Source organism: Gopherus flavomarginatus, chromosome 5, assembly GCF_025201925.1.
Source record: "Gopherus flavomarginatus isolate rGopFla2 chromosome 5, rGopFla2.mat.asm, whole genome shotgun sequence".
NCBI classification, from domain to species: domain Eukaryota; kingdom Metazoa; phylum Chordata; order Testudines; family Testudinidae; genus Gopherus; species Gopherus flavomarginatus.
In genome coordinates, this window is record NC_066621.1 from 66,447,226 (window position 1) to 66,462,106 (window position 14,881).

At 39.0% G+C, this 14,881-nt stretch overlaps 1 protein-coding gene across 1 annotated transcript in view; it reads left to right on the plus strand.

Moving 5' to 3' along the window:
* CCDC73 (coiled-coil domain containing 73) overlaps positions 1-14,881 on the plus strand; it is a 153,524-nt gene that overhangs the window by 14,429 nt on the left and 124,214 nt on the right. The window lies entirely within an intron of this gene.

The following is a 14,881-nucleotide window of genomic DNA, read 5'->3' on the forward strand; positions in this document are numbered from 1 at the left end:
GGCAAAAGATTGTTTCTCACCTTTTTTCCTGGGTTACCCATGCAGATGACATATCATGGCAAGCATGGAGCCCACTCAGCTCACTGTCACTCTATGTCTCCTACGTGCTGCTGGCAGACGTGGTACTGCAGTGCTACACAGCAGCATCCCCTTGCCTTGCCCTGCGGACGGCAGATTGTACAATATGACTGTTATCTGTCATCATCGTCCCGTGGGTGCTCCTGGCTGACCTCGGTGAGATTGGTGATATTCCAGGCAGGACTGAATCTCCATTAGACGAAACTTAAAGAAGGGAATGACCTGGAGCTACTCCCATTTATGTCCAGGCGCCCCCAACCGACTTCACTGAGGCCGGCCAGGAGCCCCCATGTCTGCCCAGGAGCCACCGACCAACCTCACCGAGGCCAGCCAACAGCGGACGGTACAATACGGCTGCTAACCATCTTTGCTAATTTGCAAAGGCAAGGAGCTGCTGCAGTGTAGCACTGCAGTACCGCGTCTGCCAGCAGCACTCAGGAGACGTATGGTAACAGTGAGCTGAGCAGGCTCCATGCTTACCGTGGTATATTTTCTGCATGGGTAACCCAGGAAAAATGTGAGAAACAATATTTTGCCGTTGCTTTCACAGGAGGGGTTGGGGAGCTGACGACATGTACCCAGAACCACCTGCGACAATGTTTTTGCCCCATCAGGCATTGGGAGGTCAACCTGGAATTCCAATGGGTGGCAGAGACTGCGGGAATTGTGGGATAGCTACCACAGTGCAACGCTCCGAAAATCAACACTAGCCTCGGTACTGTGGACGCATTCCGACGACTTAATGGTCTTAATAATTTTAAGTGGGGACACACACAATGACTGTATCAAATCGATTTCTAAAAAATTGACATATTAAATCGACCTAATTTCTTAGTGTAGACATACGCTTAGAGCCCTCCCTATCTAGTGTCTCGTCTTCAGCTGTTGGGGAGTTTTCCTACAGGCAGTTGCCGATGGGCTACACACCATTGTAAGCATTCCTGTCATGCCATCTCCTCCATAACCTTATCAAGCTCAGTCTTGAAGCCAGTTAGGTTTTTTGCCCCCACTGCTCCCTTTGGGAGGCTTCTCCAGAACTTCACTCCTCTAATGGTTAGAAACCTTTGCCTAATTTCAAGCCTAAACTTACTGATGGCCACTTCATATCCATTTGTTCTGGGGTCCACATTGATGCTCAACATAAATAACTCCTCTCCCTCCCTGGTATTTATCCCTGTGATGTATTTATACAGAATAATCCTATTTCCCCTCAGCCTTCTATTGGTTAGACTGAATAATACAAGCTCTTTGAGTTTCTTCTCTTAAGGTAGGTTTTCCATTCCTCAGATCATCCTAGTAGCCTTTCTCTGCACCTGTTGCAGTTTGAATTCATCATTCTTAAACATGGAAGACCAAAACTGCACATACTATTCCAGATGAGGTCTCTCCAGTGCCTTGTATAATGTTACTAACACTTCTCTGTCTCTACTGTGAGGATACTGCCTGGGAGTCACCTAAAGTGGAGCAGCCATAGGGACACTACTCAAAGAAGAGGAAAAGGTTACTTACCTTGTCTGGTTACTGTGTGTCCCTATGGGTGCTCCACTGCCTGTCCTCCTTCCCCTCTTGCATTGGACTGTTCTTGTTAAATGTTCGGCTAGAAAAGGAGCTGAGGGTGGAGCCTGTGCAGCCCTATATACCCTTCAAGCATGGTGCAAAGTCCTACATAGCGCATGTGCAGGCTAAATGGACTCAAACAGAAAATCGCTGATCAAGGGCGGTATGCGCACCTGAAGTGGTGCACCCATAGGTACTAACATATTGAAGTGTAATCTTTTTTCTGTATCATACTAGTGAGATTGGTGGGAATAACAGAGAAAAGGCCAATACTAGATGAATGGAGAGACTGAATGAGGGAGACAAGATCTGTGAGACTGGCTGGCACAAGTCCTTGGAATGAATTTAAAATTAGATAAGGTTTTAAAACAAGACCAGTTTTGAATTAGATTCTGAAATGATTTTGGAGACAGTGACATTACTGGAGAATTAAGGTGATCTATTACTTTATAATATGAGAGTGTCACATATCTCTTATCCTGTGGAGATATAGATGGTGCCTCACATTGCTCACCTGCCTGTATCTCAGTTTTCCTCTCAGCTGATGCAGTAGTTTAATTTAGGCTCCTGGATAAATTAGGAAATGCTATTCCTTTCAAGGTAAATAAAAGTCAAATGAAAACGTCCAAACAAGCCTTTCAGTCAGCTATTCTTTGTTCTAACTTAGCCAAAGCCCTACTTTAAGAGTCTGAGCAATCTTGCTTTCTTCTTGATGCAGGTAAGTGAAAAGGAATTTCCAGCCACCCCTTTTGGAAACCTTGCTATTGGCTCCGAGACAGGAAACTAGCATTCAGTAATTGCTCCAAGCTGTTGTGCTCTCATTCCCCTCATCCACTTTCATCACCCTGCTAGTCCCACTAAGCCTCCTCACTGACTTAAGACCTGCTTTGCTGGGCTTGCTGGGCTTACTGAGCTGTATCTGCAGTTGTCTCAGACTTCCATCTCTCTGCCCTTTCTCATTCTCCTTCACTCATTAGAGACACCCAAAGTCTTCATGGGCCCTGTAGCATACCTGGCCTTTTCTCAGATTCTCTCAGATGGAAAACAATGTTTTGCTACCTCCCTAATAGCTTCTTCATTCATTCTTTTTTATTTTCCAGAATGTATTGCTGTCCAGACTGCAATTCTCAGGGTCCTCCTCCTTATAACTACACTTTCCAGGATTCCTTTATTCTGTTTCCAGTGGTGTCCCTATGGGTGTTCTGTTTCAGGTATGCAAGTGCCCTAGGCTACCTTTGATCTGAGATTTTCAGTAGGAATGCCCATTTGGAACCACGCATGCACTGTTTACCACCTTGTGCCCAGTACTGAGGATATATAGGGCTGCATGGGCAAATTGCCCTCAGTTTCCTGTGACAGTACATCTAGCATGCCCACTTCAACTTTGATAAGTTTAACGAAAACTCAAGGCTATTATAGTTAGTTTAGCTTACCTGATTTGAGTTTATTTTATATTTTGGGGCATTTTGTTGCTCTTCTTTGGACTTTCTCCAATTTGTCCACATCTTTCCTGAAATATGGTGCCCAGAACTGGACACAATACTCCAGTTGAGGCCTAATCAGCATAGAGTAGAGTGGAAGAATTACTTCTCATGTTTTGCTTACAACACGCCTGCTAATAAAAAATGAACATCATTCTGGGATGTTTGTAACAGTGTTACATTGTTGACTCATATTTAGCTTGTGGTCCACTATGACCCCCAGATCCCTTTCAGATACCTTTACTGAGAAAGAAACTTCAAGAGAAAGACATTCTCATGCCCTTTCCCACTGAGATGAGCAACACTCATGCCTACTTCTCTACCTTATAGTCCTCCTCAATTGCCATATTGGGACCCATAGCAGCCTACTGTCAATAGTTTTCAAGAGCTCCTAGCTACTCTCCTGGGGATCATTGCAAAAAGCACTATCCTGACCCATCTCTCCCTCCTCAACAGCCTCAACTTCATGAGGAGTCTTTTGAAGAGCAAGAGGCGAGGGTGGATAAGGAGGTGACACCAAAAACAAACATCTCCTCATCTTCTCCAGATAAGGCTGTGATGTCTCCTCCACCTTCCTGTGCTGATGATTTTAAACAGTTTCAAGACCTGATGAAATGGATTGCTGACTTACTACAGATCCCATTGGAGGAGGTCCAAGTTCATTCTTCCTTCTCTGCTGTTCTTAATTACCTGGTGGTTTTAAAGAAGTCAAGTCATTCTGTGAATTCCATCAGAGTTCATCTGGCAGCTATTTCATTCCCCTGTGCAAGGATAGTCATCCCACAACTGAAAGATTCATCAAGGGGTTGGATAACCTTTTTCTGCAGAAAAAGAGAACCTACTTTTGTATGGGAAGTGAACTTGCTCTTTAATGGTCTTATGAAACCTCCTTTTGAGCCATTAGCTTAAGTGTTCTCTGATGTATTGATCTATGAAAACAGCATGTTTAGGCTATCACCTCTGCCTGTAGGATTGGGGAACTAGGTGCATTAAATGACTGATCCTCCCTTTAAGATAAGACATTGTTATGCCTATATCCCAAGTTCATATCTAAAATATCCAGGGCATTAGCTTTCTATTTAGACAGAACTAAACCAATCAGAAAGTTTTCCAGACTATGTATTTCAGTTGCAGACAGATCCAAAAGATCTTCAGTTTCTATCCAAAGACTTGAAAGTGAGTTTCCAGTTGTATTCTTGTTTGTTACCAGACTGCTAATATTCAGCCCCCTTCAAGAATAGTAGCCCATTCAACAAGATCACAAGCTGCTTCCATGACACTATTAACAAATGTTCCCATTACTGAAATTTGAAAAGCAGCAACGTGGGCATCGGTTAACATTTTTTCCAAACAGTACACTCTGATACATGCTTCTAGATCAGATGATGCTGTTGGCATGGCAGTTCTTCATTGTTTGGCATGGCAGCCCTTCATTGTTGGATCCAGTTCCGAAGCCCCCTCTTCTTTCAGAGGATACTGCTTGGAAATCACCTGAAGTGGAGCACTCATAGGGACCCTACTTGAAGGAGAGGTTATTCACCATGTTCGGTAATTGGAATTCCTCAAGTTTTGTGTCCTCATGGGTGCTACACTACCTGTCCTCCTTCCCCTCTGCTTCAGAGTTTCCTTCAAGAGACTTTGCAGTAGAGAAGGAACTCCTGGTAGTTCACCCATACAGCCCAATATATCCTCAATTCGAGGCATGAGGAGTTGTAGGGTGCATGTGTGGGTTGAACAGGCATGTTACTGAAAATCTCTGATCAAAGGTGTATGGAGTGCATGCACACTTGAAATGGAGAACTGACGGGCCCACATCTCAAAGAACTTCAGTTACTGCAGATGATGAATAACCTCTTTTTTTGGGACTGAACTGGTTGGTTCTCTCAAAAGGAGAACCACTAGATATTTTGCTACCTCACTAATAGTTTCTTCACTGACAGTCAAGGATCTTTTTTATTTCAAAGCCCCCATTCTCAGAAAGTATTTCTGCCCAGACTACAGTTCCTATGGTCCTTTTGGAAACTACATTTCCTAGGATTCCTTGGTTCTGGGCTGAACTTGATGAAGGCTGTGCCTGGTTTTTAGCCTCTCTTAAAAGAACAGCACACATTATTTCAGTGAAAATATGAGTAGAAGTATTCTGAACATAGTGTAGTCTAGAGAGTTAAGACTTGGGGCGGTTCTAAAGCTTCAACAATGAAGGCGGGAGGAATATAAAGCATGGATGTGGATTTCAGCAGAGGTAGAGAAGATGCAGAGATATAATTGGGCAATATTGTGACAATAGGTTATCAGTAGATATGCACACATATGGAGATTCGGGGTGGGGGGGAGGAAATATATTCTGGGCCACAAATTTACCCTGTTGAGAGACAGACAGGGAGAACTGAAATGAATTATTAACAATGTTGAAATATCTGTATAGATGACTGTTATCTTAAAAGTGGTGGTTATAGTTAAAGACAGGACTAAAATTGTAGGAAAAAGTAGTGGTCCAAGGAATGAACCTTTTTGGACTCTGTACAGGAGGGTCGTGATGCAGAAAAAGAGCCGTCCTCTGACATGTGGAACAGTTAGATTGTTGAGAGCAGAATCTTTGCAGGTTTCTCTGGTTTCCTGCTGCTGAGCTATGTAGGTAATCTAGGAGGAAGAAATAGTCCACAGTGGCCAATTCTGTGACCAGTGATGTCAAACCACATGACAGAGAAGGTGTAATCATAAGTAAAAACAAGGAGGTTGTTGACCACAAGGAGAAGAGCGGTATTTATGCTACATCCAGAGTAAAACACATATTAAGGTCATGGGTATTATGTGAGATGGAATTGGAAAATGAGAAGCCTATATTTCCAAGAACTTTGAGAAAGGCAAAGTTAAAGAATGAGAAATATTAGTGAGAGAGTCAAGGATTTTTTAAGAAAGTGTAGTGAGGCAGATTTTGTAGAATTGGAGCATATACTAGGGGAATGAGAATTGTTGACAATGTTTTAATGTAGTGAGCAAGAGTAGGAGCCCGCAAATGATAAGAATGGAAAGGAAGTTACGGGAGGTGGTTTGCCTGAGATATCCAGGGTTGAATAAGGGGATGGATTGGCAAGAAAGGAGAAGGCAGCAATAGAGAAATGTTTTGAGTAGGAAATATTAATATTGGCAGTAGTAGTAGTATTACTGTAGCATTTAAGAGCCCTAGTCATGTATCGGGACCATGTACAAAGTGTTATACAAACAGAATAAAAAGATGGTCCCTACCACAAAATGCTTATTATCTAATTGGTGGGAAATAGAAAACAATTGACAAAATGATGCCTGCAGGCAACGTACATTTGGTATGGGAAAGGCTGATAAAAGAAGATCTGAAGGGTGGGTGAAGAAGAAGATTCCTAGTATAGAAGAATGAATAAAGATAACAAGGGAAATAAAAGAAGAGTAGAAATTAGACTTAGTAGCCAGTAATGGCGCAATAAAGATGGAGGTTGGTATTCAGTGGTTTTTGTGGGTTGTTGAGACCACTGCTTTGTGGAAGTCATATCATGGGCCAGTCTTGCTGACTCTGTTAGGAAGATGGATTATAAGAAACTGTAGAGCATCTGATGAGGTTTCCAGATCTCTTAACGGATTTTGAAATGAGGCATACAATAATGTTTTTAAGACACTTACCAATGTGTTAGAGAGCCCACAACTGCTGGTATGGAAAATAATGGGAGTTTTGACAGGGAATAGGTTGGTTTAAGGCAGAGAGCAGCGCAAGTAATTGGTGGAGAAAGGTCAGGTAGAGAAGCTTTAAGAGAACAAATCTAGTCAAAAACTATGTTGGGATTAAGGTGAGAACAGTGAAAAAAGAATTTTCAAAGGGGAAGGTGGTTGGAAAGGTAGTTCAGTCAGTGAGTTACTTATCTCAAGTATATATAGACATTTAGTTGACAGCGTGCTTCTTAACAGGAAATGCCTTTGAGAATAAAGCCCAGTGTCTGATTATGGGGCTTTAAGAAATCATATAATCAAATTTCCAACAAGGTCCTATCAGAAATATTGGAAATTGAAAAAAATATACAGGAAATCTGTTGAACTAAATACCCAAATAAAACTTTTATGTAAGGAATCCTGATCAGACTGGAAAACAATCAGAAAAGTGAAGAGTACTTGTGGCACCTTAGAGACTAACAAATTTATTTCAGCATGAGCTTTTGTGGGCTACAGCTCACTTCCGAAGAAGCTTATGCTGAAATAAATTTGTTAGTCTCTAAGGTGCCACAAGTACTCCTGTTCTTTTTGCGAATACAGACTAACACAGCTGCTACTCTGAAACCAATCAGAAAAGTGTGAGAACTATTTGACTGAGCAGCATGAGAAATTGGATGTGCAATTTCGTAGGAGGTGGATTATAAGTTTGAAAAAGATAGTAAAAAAGATAGTAAAAGTACCTAACAGCAGTTTTGGCTGCTTGGACATCAGCCAGCTGTCCTCTGTTCCTAAATCTATTCAGGGTCAAGAATTGAGGGGGCCTGACCAATCCAGAGCCCATCTTGTAAAACTACAGCCTGAAGCAAACACTTTAAAATAGGCTTGACACTTTCTAAAGGTTATAACGAGTAAATAAACCATCAAATTACTCCTCTTTTATTGTTATGATAGTGTTTTTGTGAAAACACTTAAATCCTTGTAGTCCTAAGGCATATAATAAAAAATAAACACTTTTAAGATTTTATGTTTTTTGATAGCTTATTAAAGTTATATACAGTATTTTCTTCCTAAATATAACAAAGTTGTTTTTTTAAACAGCTTCAAGAACTTTTTTAAATGGGAGGGCAACTTTTAAAAACTTTAAATCCACAATGAGTAAAAGATAGCAATCCTATAAAGGAAGTCAACGAGTTAATGTTGGCTAAAGTTTTTAATTGTTAGCAATTTCACATACGAACATCTTTATCAGATAATTGTTACTCTCCCTGGCAATTTAATATGGTGGTAGCTTTTTACCAATAGTTATTGTATACACTGGTATTTCTGATAAGTTTCCAAATTCTTTTTTGTAATATCTAGGACAGAAATCCAGACAAAATTTGTGTAGGTTTGGGAGGAAATTAAAACACCCTGTTGGTTCAGTGTTTTTTTGAGGCCATGAATTTATCAAAGACAGTTTGTATTTTAAATCTAATTTTCAAACCTATATTGAATGGTCTGTGTTTGTTTAGTTCAATTTGAAATGCTTAATATTAACATAATAGCTAAATATTAAGGTTTTTAATTAGCATTAGTAGCAGTACATTTCTCTGAGTCCTAACTTTTAAAGCCAGAATATATAATGAAATGTAGCTCCGGTTGTTTGCTCATGTCCTCATTCACATTTAAAGCTCTTTAGTTACATGTACATTTTGAAATTAAACAAATTGAAATGGAGTGTGTGTTGGATTAAGAATAGTTTGAAAAATATATTTTTTATAAAATAATTATCTTGTAATTTAAACTAAAGAGCATTGACTACATTCAGACAATTGTTAACAAGTGAGCTCTAGAATTCAATTAACTGGAATAGAAGTTCCATGGGCAGAGAACTTGAGAGACTGGTTTATAGTACTTTACCCAAATGTTATATACTTTTTCCTATATTTCCTTTTTCATCATAGCTAATTATGAAAATACTGTATAGGTGCCCAACCTACTCCCATTTAAATCAGTGCTAGTTTTACCACTGATTTCAGTGGGTCCAGGATCAGGGTGAATTAATAGCTGTTTTCCCCCTTTTTATCAGTCTCCTTCTCATGTCTTAATTATTTGTTAGTCTACCGTCTATGGTTTGTTTTGTAATGTCACAAACTATGAATTTTGGCTTTACTGAATGCATCAAAAGAAGACGACATTGTAAAGAAAAAAGCTTTTGTTTAGACACAACTGTGTTTGTAATAGTTCAACTTGAGAAATTAAACTTTTTTTTATAATTTTGATGGACAATATTGATGTTTATTTTGAAGCATTTTTTTCAATTTTTATCAATTTTAAATTTCACAGTTGCAGGAAAATATGGGGTAGAGGTCAAACAAAAAGTTAAAGCTTTGTAACCATTAAAACACAAATTGTCAATGTCACATTTCAAAATATACTAGGTAAATATCCTTAAATCAAACTAATAACTAATCATACAGCATTTTTCTTACTTTGCCTGTCTGTGAATTTTGCTTACTGTTGATGGAAATATTTTTTCATCTGTTCGTGTGTACAGTGAAATCAATGTTTACTCACATTTATCAACAAAAATCTAATCCTTTCCAAGCCTAGTAACATCAAGGAAACACAAAAAGTGTATAACAATCAAATTGGATGTTTTAAATATATATATATTTATTTAAAAATTAGCTGGAGTGTAGTGAAGGCTAATCAAAAGCATTTTGAGGGCTCAGTCTTGCAAACATGTGAACTCTTTAGTGACTTTGCAAAATTTAATCACTTTAGTCCTACTGTAGTCAGAATCCATATGGGGGCAAGAAACTGCTACTTAAGGGACCACTTATGTGAGTGCCATTACTTACTTACGTGAGTGTTTGCAGGACTGAGCTCATAAATGAAAGATTTTTGTCCTCTGCTGTTGTTCTCTGTATCTCACATTCATTTAAAACCAATCATTATGCTATGTTAAAGAAGCAGTTGCTACGATTGCATCCTTAAAATCTGAGGGATTATGATAAATAAATTCATAATGACCATGAGGACATTTTACTTGCAAAATCTTTACTTAGTATTTTCTACAAGAGTTTTGCTAATGATGTATCCTAGTTTTTTCTTTTCATTAATGTGTAGTTTAGTTGTAGCACATGTTAATGGTATTTGTAAATAAATTGTTTGACACTTCTATAAAAAGTCATAAAGTATTCAAAATAATTTGCTTTTATCACCAACGGAGGAGGATACAGGATGCTTTCTGGTTCACTGTTTATAGATTAATATAAGAAAACTAATTTGTTGATGTTAGAAAGTATCACTCAGGGAGTACAGAAACCATTTTATTATCTTTTTAAATTTTGTGTTTGCCTCTGAGATCTGTTGGAAGGCATGGCCATGTGCACAGAGGATCTGTGCTTCTGGAGTAGTTCCAGGCTTTTCTACTCCATCCCATAGCTTCCTGATGTGGCTGTTGCCCTTGAAACCCTCTTTAGAATGGGGTTCCCAGAAAAGGTTATTAGGATGTATCACCTTTACAGCAGATTTCCTACACTGTTGATGTGGTGACTGTGCACATAATGAATTCATTCCCCCTGGACACCCTCCTGTTCATATACTACAGAACACTTCTTTGGAGCCTGGGAACATGAGAAAGAGAGTCTTATGGCAATGTCTGATTCTCTCACTCTGCATAGGAAGGGGACATCTATATGTGACACTGTATGGAATCTGGGGGACACTTTACTATATTATGAATACCAATTCATTGCATTGTAATATTGCAATGAATTGTGCCAGATATGCCATGTAAGGTATCAGCGAAAATGCTATAATTTGCCAAGTATAATCTTGTTTATGTTTGTATCACCTTTGTATTGTAAGTTATAAATATGTATGGTATATCTGTATTTCCAAATTTGTGCTGTGCATCTGGGTGACACCCCCAGACAGATTGGCATCAGCACTGCCTACCCTGCTTGATGCCCCATCAAGGGACATCAACTGTACAATGAACCCACTGAAAGGGTCAAGGGCTACACCTTATGACTCAGGAAGGCATGCAGGGGCATGCCTGTGGACAGAACTCTAAGGGTTCCATGCCATATGCTGGGCAGCTTGTGTTTGAAACAAAGGAAATACAAACTACATGGCATAAGACTATAAAAAGTCTTCTCCATTTTGTCTTTATTCCTGCTTCTTACCTCTGGAGTAACTTTTCTACAAATGAAGCTCTGAACAAAGGACTGAATGAACCATCCAAGCTGTGGATGTGTTCCAGAGGGACTTTCAAGCCACCAAATTCACCAGTACTGCTAAGAACCTGATATATGGACTTTGAAGTCTTTGTATGTATGTAACTGCCTTATCATTTAACAGCTTTCTTCTTCTTCTTTCTTTTTTCTTTATAATAAACCTTTAGTTTTAGGCACTGAAGGATTGATTGGCGGCATGGTATTTTGAGTAAGATCCAAGCCTATACAGACCTGGTAACATGGCTGGCCCTTTGGGGTTAGAAGAACATTTTGTATATGTGAGCAGAGTTTTCAAATAACTTCTCACTATACTGGACATAGGTGCTGATTGGAAGCCAGAGAACTGGAATGCACTAAAGGGGGCTATGTGATTTATTTTTGCTTCTAGATAATCAGTGTGGGGACCAGAAGAACAGTTTGTGACTGGCTGGGGAGTTTAACTTCAGTATTACCCCCCAGTCTTGGGAGTATTTCTCTCCTTTTTGCAGCCTGTCTGACCTTAGCATTTCCAGTGAGGGCTCTGAGAGCCAGTGCCTATGATATAAGAAAGAAGTGGTAGAACTTTGAATGCAAGAGAAGCAATTCTTGGCCTGGCTGGAGAAAGAAGCTGAAGAGAGAAGAAAAGCTGCCCAGGAATGCAAAAGGCTAGAACTGGAATGCAGTAAGCGTGGCTGTGCGATTTTCTTCTTTTGCTCCTTGATAACCAGTGTGGGGATCAGAAGCACAGTTTGTGAGTGGTTGGGGAGTTTAAACTTCAGTGTTAGCCACCAGTCTTGGGAATATCTCTCTCCTTTTTGCAGCCTGTCCTGACCTTGGCGTTTCCAGTGAGGGCTATCCCAAGCTCCCCGGGTCACACCGTGCATGGGAGGTTTTCTCTAGCACAGTGGTTCTCAACCTTTCCAGACTACTGTACCCCTTTCAGGAGTCTGATTTGTCTTGCATACTCCAAGTTTCACCTCACTTAAAAACTACCAGCTTACAATATCAAGCATAAAAATAAAAAGTGTCACAGTACACTATTACTGAAAAATTGCTTTACTTTTCATTCTGTCAGCATGAAATTTTAGTTGTACAGACGTTGCTAGTGCTTTTTATGTAGCCTGTTGTAAAACTAGGCAAATAGCTAATGAATTGATATACCCCTGGAAGACCTCTGCGTACCTCCAGGAGTACCACTGCTCTAGCATGTGAACCCCTGCTCTAACATATGACTCTTCATAGGATATTTCAGGTGTATGAATCTATAAAACAACAACAAATACTACTGCTGCTAAATTCATATAGGATATTCTATCAAAAGATCTCAAAGATGTGTGTATAAGAAATAATAGTTCAAGGACTCTTTTTTCTTTTCTTTTCTTTTCTTTTCTTTTCTTTCTTTTCTTTTCTTTTCTTTTCTTTGGGTAGCAACAGCCATTAATCAAATATCATTGTTTCCAAAATAGCAGGGATATACACTATCCTAGATATGTTAATATACTATCATAAATGTGTTGTTTAATTCAAAGGCAAATTTACATGGAAAATATTACTGGTTTTACTAGGGTACTGCAAGTCAGCAGAAACCCTCATCTAGACTGATCTCAGAAGAGTAATATATTTTTGGACCTACTTTAATTTAGGATTTCACCAAAGGCATTCACAGATGTTTCTCTTGGAAGTTATCATAGTCTGCTGTCCCTGGAGGATATGCCCATTATTGTCCCTACTGTCAGGGCTGATTTAGATTGTGGCCATCACAGGATTACCGTTTTTTGTTAGAATGCAGATCTCAGATTTTTCTGGTATTCAGTGGTATGGTGTATTGTCACCTCTCTCAAGCTGTCTTTTATTCTCTAGAATAACAACTTTCATTTAATAAAAAAAGTAAATCTCTAGCCTTAATAATTGTCAAGTAAACCTTGAAAACAATCCCAACAGCAAACTAATGCATTGATGTCTGACTAAGTTTGCAGAGATCCTGAAATAGTTCTGAAGTGTGAACTGCCCCATTCATCTCATTGGGTGTAAATTTAGATGCTCAATTATAATAGTTTAACTGCCAACAGTTAACTATTTAACTTCCTGGAAAGAAAAGAAGATCTATACAATTTAGTCTAAATGACGGTTCATTTTGGTACCACTCGTGGGTGGTCTTGGGAGAATATTATGACTTACATTTTTGTCCCCAGTCAGGAAGGAGCCAAGCCAAAGGAACCTAGCAGGCCATCTGAAACCAACCAAGAAGCAGCCAAGCTCAAGAAGCCCAGAGAGTGCATGTAATTATATATTGAACATCTGCACGATCTACTAAGAGCAGTTGCTTATTTTGTGTGCAGAGCTTGGAAAAACACCTCTGTCTTTTTTCAATTTGACTATTGTTAGAATGTATCCCACACAGAGGATCAAATATATATTACAAGTGTAGCTATCCCTTTAAGAGAGGGATCTTATCTTATGGTATTCACCTCATTTAGACAATGATCAATGGCAGAGAGAAGGCTTAACATTAACCTTTTGGTGCTTAGAACTACATGTCAACATAGCTCTGTAAGAATCTCTAAAAGTCTTCATATCTTGGTCACATGCCATACCAGGACAGTAATGAGTAGTCTGCCACAATATACAGGGTCACCAGTAAATGGTCAGTTCTTGCTGGAAATCATGACCTTCTGCCAGTAGACAAAATCGTGTTTTTTCTTCTCTCGGAGCTTTATATTTGCCGGGGAAGAGCAATATATGTGCATATTGACTTAACAAAAGGGAGTTGATTTCAGAAAACTACACTTTAATATTAAATATTTCAGGAGATCTCCTATAACTTGGTGGCAACCATAATAAACTGTCAGCAAAGGTATCTTTTGCTACCACAGTAGTTGTTTGATCCCCAGGCAGATGCTTTTGTAATAATTGGGGAATTGACATATATCTTCCCACCTCTGCTTATCTATTGTGATTTTTTCCCATACTATGAAGTAGGAAGAGGCAAAGATCACGTTAATTCCATTTTGGGCCAGATGTCTGTGGCTATCAGGCCTTGTTTTAGCATAATCTTCTTGACCACATATCTAAATTTACTTTGAACAGCTATTGCCTTCTCTTTATCTTTTTTGTTCTCACTTGACTGGCACAAAAACTTCTTGGTACAAGAAGTTGATAAATATTCCACCCTTCTTTCAAAGTGACTGGTTTTGCGCAGCATCCTAAAAAAGATTCAGTTTTGATTATCTCTCCCTGTAGCTAGGATACTTTCAGAAAGTATTGTTCAAGTATGGCCACAATAACAGAAATAATTTTTGGAAGGAAGCTTTCAATTTTATTGTTGAAGTCTTCTTGAAGGGGCTCAATTTTAACACTTTATGGGCAGAGACATTAACCATGGTTATCTGTAGCTAACCATTGCTAAATTGATTCTTCTCACATTCATTACATGATGTTGCTTTGTTCTCATCTCGGTATCGTGGCTTGGTCTCATCAGACAATTAAGTCATAAAGGTTTTTCAAGCATGAGTTCAAGACAAGCCTATCTTGTTCTATTTCACTCTGACTCTCGATTTGTTGTAGGATGATGAAGAGTATAGGTATGACAAGGGAAATATTACTTACTGATAATTAAATTAATTGTTTTCCTAATTCCCAATCTTACATCTCCCTGTCAACCCTTACTTATTTCATTCATGCTAAGATTTTTCTGATTGAAGAGGATGTACAAACAATAAACATGTTCAATGTGTATGTATATAGTCTTGGTTATGCTATTTTAACCTCCGTGCTTTTTGGTGGATCGAAACATACTATTCTATATATTGAACGGTAGCTGAAAAATAGAAGAGCAAAACTACACTAATTTTGTTGGTACATTTAATTGGCTTTACTTATTGT